At 42.9% G+C, this 12,459-nt stretch overlaps 1 protein-coding gene across 4 annotated transcripts in view; it reads right to left on the minus strand.

The window, feature by feature from the left end:
• Positions 1–12,459, minus strand: part of IQSEC2 (IQ motif and Sec7 domain ArfGEF 2) — a 216,165-nt gene that overhangs the window by 203,473 nt on the left and 233 nt on the right. For 2 of the 4 annotated variants that reach the window (XM_075835304.1, XM_075835306.1), the window contains exons 1-2: positions 12,369–12,457; positions 6,563–6,638 (exon numbers count right to left, since the gene is read on the minus strand). The gene's annotated coding sequence lies outside the window, so the exon portion shown is untranslated. Of the gene's footprint in view, positions 1–6,562; positions 6,639–7,314; positions 7,560–12,368; positions 12,458–12,459 lie in introns of those variants that run through there. The other 2 variants (XM_075835307.1, XM_075835305.1) reach the window with 2 other exon arrangements.

The following is a 12,459-nucleotide window of genomic DNA, read 5'->3' on the forward strand; positions in this document are numbered from 1 at the left end:
CCCCCATATACAGTTCATATACAGTTAGGTCCAGAATTATTTGGACAGTGACACAATCTTCATGATTTGGGCTCTGCATGCCACTACATTAGATTTGAAATGAAACAACTGAGATGCAATTGAAGTGGAGACTTTCAGGTTTAATATCCAGTGAAACGTTTAGGAATTGCAACCATTTTTCTACACTATCTCCTCATTTCAGGGGCTCAAAAGTAATTGAACAAATTAACAATACCATAAATAAAATGGTTTTTTTTAATACTTTGTAGAGAATCTTTTGCAGGCAATGACTGCCTGAAGTCTGGAACCCATGGACATCACCAGACACTGGGTTTCCTCCCTTGTTATGCTTTGCCCGGCCTTTACTGCAGTGATCTTCAGTTGTTGCTTGTTTGTGAGTCTTCTGCCTTAAGATTTGTCTTAAGCAAATGAAATGCAGCTCTATCGGGTTGAGATCTGGTGATTGACTTGGCCATTGCAGAATATTCCACTTCTGTGCCTTAAAGGGAATGTGTCGCTAGAATTTTTTTTTTTTACTTAAACAGTTATATAAATGATTACACATTGTTCTAATTTTTTTAATTTTTTCACAAGTCAGGAAATATTATAAATTAGATTCTAATTTATAACATTTCCATATGCTGGTCACTAGAGGGAGCAATTCCCAAAATTGCTGCATTGGCATGTGGTAAAGCAACCTCATTGCTTTATGCTGCAAAATTGGAGAAGACACACTCGCTCTTGTGTCCTCAAACAATCCCCCCTCCTTTATCCTGGCTAGTGCCAGGAGAAAGGAGGGGTTGAATGTTCAAACCTCCTACACTGTATGCCGCCATTTTTTGAACTAATGCACAGTGTAGGAGGATTAGATACAGTGGTAATCACACAGTATAACACGAACATACACACACATCACATACACAAACATAACTTACCTGCTCCTGCCGCCGCTGTCGCTGCTGCCTCTGCTCCTAGTCCTTGCGTCTGAACAAATGGCCGGAAGCCGCGACCGGAAGTAGTCGTCTTACTGTCAGGCCGCGGCTTCCAGTCCACATGAAAATGGCGCCGGATGTCGCTCTGCCGAAGACATTCCTTTTGGTCTGTGTGGGAGCGGCGCATGCGCCGTTCCCACACAGACGGCGTACGCTATAGTGAATGGAACAGCTCCCGTTCGCATTCTCTATGGGGATGTATGTGCCGTATTCCATCTCTGTATGTGTCTTTAATCGACACATACAGAGATGAAAAAAAAAATGGCAGCCGCCATAGAGAAGTAAAAGAAAAAAAAAAAGAAAAAATTACTACACAAAAACACAAATAAATAAAATTTATTTTAATGACATACTAAAAGAAATAACATATGAAAAAAAAATAATTCGTGACACCTTCCCTTTAAACAAACTCCTGGGTAGCTTCGCAGTATGTTTTCGGTCATTGTCCATCTGTACTGTGAAGCGACGTCCAATCAGCCTTGCTGCATTTGGTTGAATCTGAGCAGAAAGTAAATCCTTGAACATTTCAGAATTCATCTGGCTGCTTCTGCCTTCAGTCATATCATCAATAAACACAAGTGACCCAGTGCCTTTGGCAGCCATGCATGCCCATGCCATCACACTGCCTCCACCATGTTTACATAGAACGTGGTGTGCTTTGGATCATGAAGCGTATAAAGCCTTCTCCATACTTTCTTCCTCCCATCATTCTGGTACAGGTTGATCTTAGTTTCATGCTGTTCCATAACTGGAATGGCTTCTTTAGATGTTTCGCAAAGTCTAATCTAACCTTTCTATTTTTGAGGCTGATTAATGGTTTGCACCTTGTGGTGAACCCTCTGTATTTGCTCTCATGAAGTCTTCTCTTTATGGTAGACTTAGATAATGATACACCTACTTCCAGGAGAGTGTTCTTCACTTGGATAGGTCTTGTGTAGGAGATTCACTATGGAAAGGAATCTCCGATCAGCCACTACTGTTGTCTTCCGTGGATGTCCAGGCCTTTTGGAGTTTACGAGATCATTAGTGCGCTCTTTATTTTTCAAGAATGTCCCAAACTGTTGATATGGCTACTCCTAAAATGTGTGCTCTCTATCTGATGGATTTCTTCATATATATCAGTCTGAGGGTATGTTCACATGCTTAACCAAAAACATCTGAAAATACGAAGATGTTTTCAAGGGAAAACAGCTCCTGATTTTCAGACTTTTTTTTTAGCAATTCGCGCTTTATTGTGGCGTTTTTGGAGCTGTTTTTCTATAGAGTCTATGAAAAACGGCTCCAGAAACGGCTGAAGAAGTGACATGCACTTCTTTTTCGTGGCCGTTTTGCAAAACAGCCGCGTAAAAAAACTGCCCGTCGGAGCAGAACACCGTTTTCTTATTGAAATCAATAGGCAGATGTTTGGAGGCATTCTGCTTCCGATTTTTCGGCTGTTTATGGCCCAAAAAACGGACGAAAATAAACCGTGTGAACATACCCTAACGATGGTCTGTTTCACTTGCATTGAGAGCTCCCTTGACCTCAAGTTGTGGGTTCACAGCAACAGCTTCAAAATGCAGGTGCCACACCTGGAATCAACTCCAGACCTTTTACCTGCTTAATTGATGATGGATTAACGAGGGAATAGCCCATGCAGTCCATTAAATAGCTTCTGAGATAATTGTCCAATAACTTTTGGTCCTTTGAAAAAGAGGCCGCTACATATTAAAGAGCTGTAATTCCTAAACCCTTCCTCAAATTAAGATGTGTATACCCTCAAATTAAAGCTGAGTCTGCACTTTAAGCCCATATTGATTATATAACTGTATATTCAATATGTTTTGGTGAACAGCTAAAATGCCCAAACTTGTGTCACTGTCCAAATAATTCTGGACCTAACTGTATGTCTGGGCTGTGAGGTAGGGTGGCAAGACGGAAGCTTATTTTAACAAAGAAAAGCATCCAAGCCCAGCTATGTTTTGCAAAGATCTAAATCAAGTTTGCCAAGATTATGTGGGAAAACGTGTTATGGTCTGATGAGACCAAGGTTGAACTTTTTGGCCATAATTCCAAAAGGTATGTTTGTCACAAAGCCAACACTGCACATCACCAACAGTGAAGCATGGTGGAGGCAGCATTATGGAGCACGGTGGAGGCAGCATTATGCTTTGGGGCTGTTTTTCTGCAGTTGGAACTGGGGCTTTAGTCAAGGTGGAGGGAATTATGAACAGTTCCAAATACCAGTCAATATTGGCCCAAAACCTGCAGGCCTCTGCTTAAAAACTGAAGATGAAGAGGAATTTCACCTTTCAGCACGACAACGACCCCAAGCATACCTCCAAATTAACAAAAGAATGGCTTCACCAGAAGAACATCAAAGTTTTGGAATGGCCCAGCCAGAGCCCAGACCTGAATCCCATTGAAAATCTGTGGGGTGACCTGAAGAGGGCTGTACACAGGAGATGCCCTCGCAACCTGACAGATTTGGAGCGCTTTTGCAAGGAAGAGTGGGCAACAATTGCCAAGTCCACATGTGCCATGCTGATAGACTTCTACCCAAAAAGACTGAATGCTGTCATAAAGTCAAAGGGTAATTCAACAAAGTATTAGTTTGAGGGTGTGCAGATTTATGAAACCACATTATTTTTGTTTTTTTTTTTCCACCCTTAAAGATTTGTTTTTCAATGAAATTTTACAGATTATGGGTCACATTAAACGTGGAAAAAGTTCTGAAACGATTCATCTTTGACTGATTTTGTAACATGACAAAAACTGGCATTTTAACAGGGGTTTGTAGACTTTTTATATTCACTGTATATGCAACCATTAAATATCTATATAATTATTTTAAATTGTATTACTGCTTTATTTACTATACTTTAAATTTGAGGTTCTTAGTGAACATTTTGATACAATTGTGCAAGCTCATCTGCCACAACAAGACGACCGCTTGCAGATGAGTCCCTGTACTAAGATTATACTGTACAAAAGGAGACTGACTTCTCTCTCTTAGTAACGCCTACTAAATATTGATAGGAACCAGCTTTATTCTGCGCTAATTAAAAAACGTATGGATGACAAATCATCTAGGTGAGATGCGATTGGCTACCATGGTCAGGTGACGTCTCTTAAAAGGTTAATTCCCATCTCGGCAATCCTATTTAATATGATAATGTAAATATACTTACTTTAACAAATACATTTATTTTTCATAAATGTACTGTTATCCAGATGTAGATTCCCCTCCACCCAGGCTGCTCTTTATTGTTTCGCAGCCGCTGTCTATGATTACAACCATAGCCCAGCAGCGGTGCCCCCACTTGCGCTGTTCTTACATCTTTTTACATTGAGGATGGCCGGGAACTCGGGTGTGCGCATACACAGCAGCTCCCTGCCCGGCCACCTCACTGCAGCTCTATTCCATTCTATAGGATGGCTCCTGAGCATGCGTAGTAGCACAGGAGTAGTTCTATAGTGCTGCACATGGGACGTATCTGCTGATTAAGGCTTGCACTGTGTTAAGGTATGTTCATACGGGCTATTTTCAGCATTTTTCAGGCCGTAATCGTCCCGAAAAACGGCTGAAAAGGTGGAACGCCTACAAACATCTGCCCATTGATTTCAATGGGAAATACGGCGCTCTGTTCCGACATGGTGTTTTTTTTATGACTCATTTTCAAATAACGGCGTGTAAAAAACCGCCTGGTAAAAAGAAGTGCATGTCACTTCTTGAGCCGTTTTTTGGAGCCGTTTTTCATTGACTCAATAGAAAAACAGCTCCACAAACGTCCGTAAAAAAAGCTGGGAAAAAAGCTTGTTTGATTAATAAACGGCTGAAAATCAGGAGCTGTTTTCCCTTGAAAACAGCTCCATATTTTCAGCCGTATTTTGATAACCATGTGAACAAATGATTTCCACGCTTACCATGCTGCTTGTCAGGAGTAGAAAAGAAAGGAGTAAGAAAATTGAATTGACCACAATTTCTGTTTTTGTTATGGATTTCATGTGGCCAAAAAAAACTAAATAAAAAAAAAACTCGAGTTGGGAATAACCCCTGAAATATGGACGACACATTACGACAGTGTTTTCAGGAGGGCATGTGTAAAATGCGAAGGTGACCGTCTAGATTAAAGGTGATTTAAAAATTAAAGGGGTAGTTCAGCCTTGACAACCTGTTTTCTAAATCAGGACATGCTGGCGATCAGATGTTATTGCCAGGGGAAGCTTCAGACGGTTGCACATTGCTCCTGCAGTGACCACTGCTGGGAAAATGTGGTATTACATAAGACCCCTTCAACTGAATGGGTAACCATGTGATCCATAGTTGGGATGAGTCCTCCAGAGAGGGAGCTGCTCTATCTAATAGAATAGGGTCCTGAGTCAAGGGTTGTCCCAATGGAATGAAAAGGGTTTTCCTGGATTTCATCACATAAAGTTGCCCCTAAATATATAAAAAGTGACTTACAAAAAAATTACTGCAGAATCGAATGTCTCTCGCTCTGTATGTGATGTCACCATTGAAGGGACAATGGTGCAAGTAATTTGGTAAATCATTTTTTTTTTTATAATCAAGAGCAGCTTGTAAAATTCATCCAATCCAAGAAAATCTAAAAATAATAATTCAGGTGCAGTTTCCCTAAAAGGGGTTTACCCATCGTAGTAAGTGATGGCATGTTGCTAGGAAATGCCCTCACTTACTGATTGTGGGGGTCAGCCTGCTTGTACCCCCAAGCAATCCTTAGAATGAAGAGGCTGCAGCACTAGTTGGAGGAGAACTGAAGGGTTAATACTGGATCTGCCCAATGTGACATTGATTTTTTTTTTGTGTTCCCTCATCAGCAAAAGACACGTGTGATCAGCAAATGCGACAAAGTAAATGTCAATATTCTTGACAGCAGCATCAAAGGTGCAAAGAAGCAGCAGAGCAATGCTCAATGTAACGACAGGAAACGCAGGGAGTGTAAGAACTGGAGGATCAGGGAAATTTACACTAGCATTTAGATTTTTGAACAAAAAGATCTCCAATAAAAACTGCCCTAAAATGTAAAAGATGGGAGCTTTCAAAAGTTTGCTATCGGGGCCCAATATTTTCTGGTTACGCTCTTGGCAGTCGCTATTTATATAGGTAGTGTATATACTGCTCACCTCAGGGACCTCCACCTCTGGGAAAAATGGGGATCCCCTGACGGCCGTTTGGCAATCCTATCCATCCGTGAAGAGGTAGAGACGCATGCGCGTAACTCTCTCTAGCTAGTAACTGGATGTTGGCTGTCGCCATAGCTTCTGTAGACTTCAGTAGAGAGGGCCACGTGCATGCGTGGTCACCCCTTCTATATGTGGCCAAGATAGGAGGACAGGTGTTGGATTCAGAGGTGAGATGGGGCACACGACAAATTTTTTCCCTAAGTACTTCCACCCACCTTAATTTGGCCCTGCAAACAAATAGTATCATATATAGCAATACAAGCCGTAGTGCATAAAAAAATGGTGTCAGCCATGACTGGGACTAGAGAAGCCCTGGCACACGAATGACCCCAGTTAGTGCATTGTGATAGCTTACCAAATACAAATAATGCCGTAATAATTACCTGCAGTCCTATGTAACGCCACAAATACTGTGATATCCACCTCTGTACAGATAATGTGATAGGTTTAGCTGCAGCCCTATGAAACACAACATATTACACATAGTGATAACACTAAGCACAGACCCTGTTTTGACAGAACCTCCTTAAATAGAAAATCCCCCTTTGATTAACATTGTCTATACAGTCATCAAATCAAGTATCTTTGTATAATGTCTTCATTACATTTTATGGTGGTTTTAATTAGATTTTCAGTCATCAGCTTTCCAGTTTGTGAACCTAAATCAAAGGCGGAGCTACTGCACAGACACGCCCTTTTTATAAACCCCTAGAGAAGAAATACAATAAACGTAACATTTTCAGCAGCCGTTTCCCCATCATGGGTCACAACCCTTTAACGCCAGTCTCTGTGTTGAAGTGATGATGTAACCTCAAGTCATGTGACAGCTATAGCCAATCACAGCCAGAAGTTGCTGACGTCACTAAGGACAGAACTTCAGTACTGCAAGCTGAAATTAGCCACAGCGGTCTTTCTGATGTGACATCTTCACGTCATTTTCAAAACGGATTCTAACGCAATAAAAGCTGAAAATTGTACGATTTTGATTTTCTTATTTTCTTTTCTCCACACCAACCTTCGTGTGGAGATTTGTCTCAGACTAACCTTTTATTGTCTGTATGATCTAATAAATTACCCAAGTTAAAAGGGGTGAAGCTCATGGGCCACAATACAAAATCAGTAGCAGGGCCCCTACCTGCCATGTGCCATTTATATATTGGTATCTTCTTATGTGGAGGAGGGGCCTTTGGATTCCTTTGGGCACCAGGACCTGTGTTTGATAGCTACCTCTGCTCCCCTATAGCTACATCCCTGCCCTGAAGATGATCTGGGATCCTGTGTGATCAACATATCTTGAGGGGAAGCAGTATCCCTTTAAATGAGAGCTTCCAATGATTATTTCTAATTTATTCTTCACACAATGCTAGAGACTTCTGTTTCTAGGAAACCAAAATCCATTTTTCTGATGACACTGGGATATCTGTAACACAACAATAGGAAGTTGATTGAATTTGTACAAGTTCTAAGCTGTGTAAAAGGGGTCACTATAAGAAAAGCCGTGCAGAAGATATATTTCTATAAACATCCAGGTAATAATGGTATAACACATACTTGAAATTGTATAAATTCTGTCTATGGTCATGTCATGGACACACAGGTGAAAGGCTCGTTACAGTTACAGTATGTGTATCAGAGATGTATCTTGTAACGAGCCCAGCACCTGTGTGGCCATTACATGACCATGAACAGAATTTTATTCACTGGAAGCAAACAATAATCCTACTGATTACAAGCAGAGATCTTGAAAACTGAGAGGAATTAAAGGGGTTGTCCACCATTGTTCACAGGATAGGTCATCAATATGTCATCGGTGCGGGTCCGACACCTGGACCCCGCACCGATAAGCCGTTCCGGTGGACTGCGGGCACTGGATATTGTGGCACATCATGCGATGTACGAAGCAGTTGGCTCCGTACATAGCATAGCGGCCGTGCTACAGAACTGCAGGTCTGCTCCTATTCTCTTAAATAGGAGCAGAGCTGCAGTACTGCAGCTCGGCCGATATTCCGTGGCCGGAGCGAACCGCTTCCGGCTTGTACATCTGGTGCACGGAAGCATCGGACCAGCTGATCTGTGCGGGGCCCGGGTGTCGGACCCCCACATATGATGTACTGATGACTTAACTGGTGGATAGGTCATCACTTGTCAGAAGCTGGAACCCCCCTTTAATACAGAAAGTATATTGGAAAATTGTAGAACTTTACATTAGACAAAAAAATAACATTATTTTGCTAAAACCGGACAACCCCTTTTAAGAACTGGGCAGCATATCTTTGCAGCAGATCTCCGCTCTGGGTAATAGAAGAGAAGTTTACAAAATTACAAATGTTTTGAGTAATCAACCTCTTTCACCCCTTTCCGACTTCCGTTGTATATATACGGTGGAGGTCAGGACTATGGAGCGGGCTCACAGGCTGAGCCGCTCCATAAGACAAGCATTTTGGCTGTATGATACAGCCGACACTTCAGTGTAACGAGCGGGATCCTGCTCAATTGACCCCTTAGGGTATGTTCACATGGCAAACGAAAAACAGCCGTAAAATATGGAGCTGTTTTCAAGGGAAAACAGCCTCTGATTTTCAGCCATTTTTTTATGCATCAAGCGTTTTTTGATGCTTTTTTTATGGCAGTTTTTGGAGCTGTTTTTGTATTGATCCAATGAAAAACGGCTCCAACAACGGCTGTTTTTCAAATGGCCACGTCAAAAAACACCCTGTCGGAACGAAATACCGTTTTTCCCGTTGAAATCAAAGGGCAGATGTTTGGAGGCGATCAGCTTCCATATTTTCAGCCATTTTTCGGGGCGTTTATGGCCGTGTGAACATACCCTTAGATGTAGCGGTCAAAAGAGACAGCAGCATCTAAGCCGTTACAAACAGGCGGGCGGCTCCCTCTGTTGTTACATTGCCCCCTCGTGACGCGATCACGGGGTGCCGATGGTTGTCATGGCAGCATGGGAGGTCTACCATCTACGTACACCTATTAAGCCCTGCCTGAGGCAGGGCTTTAATAGGAGCCTATCAAAATTGCGATATACTGCAATACAATAATGTTGCAGCATATCGAGCAAGCGATCCAACCATCGCTGGTTCCAGACCCCTAGGTGGACTAATAAAAATAGATAGATACAGTTAAATTAATTTTTTTTAATATATAAAAGAAAGTATGAAAAGTAAAAAAAAACTAAAACATTTTCCCCCTAAAGCAATGTAAAAAAAAATTAACATAGCTGGTATCGCCGTGTCCGTAAATGTCCACACTATTCAAATATACATTATTTAACTAGCACAGTGGATGCTGTAAAAACGTCACCTCATCACAAAAAAATATAATAAAAAGGGATAAAAAAGACTCATGTACCCCAAAATAGTACGAATAGAAACTACAGCTCGCCCCGCAAAAAAAATAGGCCCTCACACTGCTCAAATGATAGAAAAATAAAATAAAATAATGGCTCTCGGAATATAGCGACAAAACAAAGAAGTTTTTTTCTTTGTAAACGTAGTAAAATATAAAAAAACGATAGAAATTTGGTATCACCATAGTCGTATTGACCCACACAATGAAGTTAACATGTCGTTTTTACCGCAGGGTGAACTCCGTAAAAACAAAACCCCAAAAAACAATTTCCGAATGATTCATTTTTTTCCCATTCCACCCAAAAAAATCATTTTTTTTCCAGTTTCCCAGTACATTATTTGGTACTATAAATGGTGCTGCATATATTGTATTGCAAAATATACGCACTCAAACAGCCCTAATTTTTTTTTCAAAAAGTTCTGTCTCTCAGAATATGACGACACAAAAGGTGCAGAGTGTTCCAAAAGGGGGATAAGAATGGACACCATTTGTCAGTGCGACACTGGCCACGTTTCTATGAATTATTATTTATTTACCGCATTATTATACCACCTAATTATGCCCTGATGTACTCTGCCCAGCAGGGGCGTAACTAGGAAAGACTGGGCAACATAGCAAACTCTTGACTGCCCCACCCAGGTGCCACAAGCAGTCCTCTTTATAGATAGTGCCCCCTGTAGAATGTGCCATACAGCACCCCTGTAGACAGTGCTATACAGCCCCGCCTATAGACAGTGTCATCCCCCACTTGTAGATAGCGCACCCCACCTCCCCCTTGTAGATAGTGCCATACAGCCCCCCTCTATATATCGCCATAAAGCCACCCTGAATATAGCACTATACAGCTCCCACTGTATAGTGTCACACATCCCCTCCCTTGTATATAGTGCCACACAGCCCCCTCCTTAGATCGTGCCGCACAGCCCCCCCCTTAGTAGTGCCACACACTCCTGTAGATTGCGCCACACACAGCCACTGTAGATAGAGCCAAAGCCCTCCCCCTTGTAAATAGTGACATACAGCCCCTCAATAGAGTGCCACACAGCTCCCCCTTGTGTATAGTGCCAAACAGCCCGCCCTTGTGTATAATGCCACACAGCCCCCCCTTGTGTATAGTGCCACACAGCTCCCCCTTGTGTATAGTGCCAAACAGCCCCCCCCTTGTGTATAGTGCCACACAGCTCCCCCTTGTGTATAGCGCCACACAGCTCCCCCTTGTGTATAGTGCCACACAGCTCCCCCTTGTGTATAGCGCCACACAGCTCCCCCTTGTGTATAGTGCCAAACAGCCCCCCCTTGTGTATAGTACCACACAGCTCCCCCTTGTGTATAGTACCACACAGCTCCCCCTTGTGTATAGTACCACACAGCTCCCCCTTGTGTATAGCGCCACACAGCTCCCCCTTGTGTATAGTACCACACAGCTCCCCCTTGTGTATAGCACCACACAGCTCCCCCTTGTGTATAGTACCACACAGCTCCCCCTTGTGTATAGTACCACACAGCTCCCCCTTGTGTATAGCACCACACAGCTCCCCCTTGTGTATAGCACCACACAGCCCCCCCTTGTGTATAGTACCACACAGCTCCCCCTTGTGTATAGTGCCACACAGCTCCCCCTTGTGTATAGTACCACACAGCTCCCCCTTGTGTATAGTACCACACAGCTCCCCCTTGTGTATAGTACCACACAGCTCCCCCTTGTGTATAGCACCACACAGCCCCCCCTTGTGTATAGCACCACACAGCCCCCCCTTGTGTATAGTACCACACAGCTCCCCCTTGTGTATAGCACCACACAGCCCCCCCTTGTGTATAGCACCACACAGCCCCCCCTTGTGTATAGTACCACACAGCTCCCCCTTGTGTATAGTACCACACAGCTCCCCCTTGTGTATAGTACCACACAGCTCCCCCTTGTGTATAGTACCACACAGCTCCCCCTTGTGTATAGTACCACACAGCTCCCCCTTGTGTATAGCACCACACAGCTCCCCCTTGTGTATAGCACCACACAGCTCCCCCTTGTGTATAGCACCACACAGCTCCCCCTTGTGTATAGCACCACACAGCTCCCCCTTGTGTATAGCACCACACAGCTCCCCCTTGTGTATAGTGGCACAAGGCAATGGCGCATCCGAGAAAGTTGTATCAGCCAGGGGATGTCAATCAAACATGGAAAGTTGGGTTTGGAGGCAGGACTATGTGACTCTTCAGAATAGCGGCACCGCCCCATGACTCTTTAATGAGTAATTAGCATATAGTGTGCGCCATTTTAAAATGGATCTTAAAGATTTTGCTGCATCTGAAAAAAAAACATAAGTTTTAAACGCTGCAAAATACGCCTGAAAACACAGTGTGTGTACATACCCTACGGCTCAGTTCACACAGAGTTTTTTTGCAGGCGGAAAAATCTGCCGGCAGAACATGTGCCTCGTTTTTCGCCAGCGGCCATTTAGCGCCGTGAATAACTCGATCTTTGCCTCCCATTGATATCAATGGGAGGTCAGAGATGGAAACGCCTGAAGAAATGGCATGTTGCTTCTCTTTTCCGTGAGCGTTTCTTACCGCTCAAAAAACGCTTTCAGCTTCAAAAAAAGCTGGAAATCAAAGGCTGTTTTCTCTGAAAGCAGCTCCGTAATTTTCAACAGTTTTTGACTCTGCGTGTGAACATACCCATAAGGTCAACTGAAAAACAGCTCCAAAAACGGAAAAAAAAAAAGCCTAAAAAGAGTTTTCTTCTTCAAAAATGGCTGATAAACAGAGGCTGTTTTCTCTGAAAACAGCTCCGTAAGTTTCAGACGTTTTTAATTGTGCGTGTGAACGTACCCTCATTGTGCGGAAATTCTCTCACAAATTGCTGCAATACCAGAATCCCGCCCTACGTTACACTTCTTCAAAAATAATAATAAACAGCGCC

This window comes from Rhinoderma darwinii, chromosome 8, assembly GCF_050947455.1.
Source record: "Rhinoderma darwinii isolate aRhiDar2 chromosome 8, aRhiDar2.hap1, whole genome shotgun sequence".
NCBI classification, from domain to species: domain Eukaryota; kingdom Metazoa; phylum Chordata; class Amphibia; order Anura; family Rhinodermatidae; genus Rhinoderma; species Rhinoderma darwinii.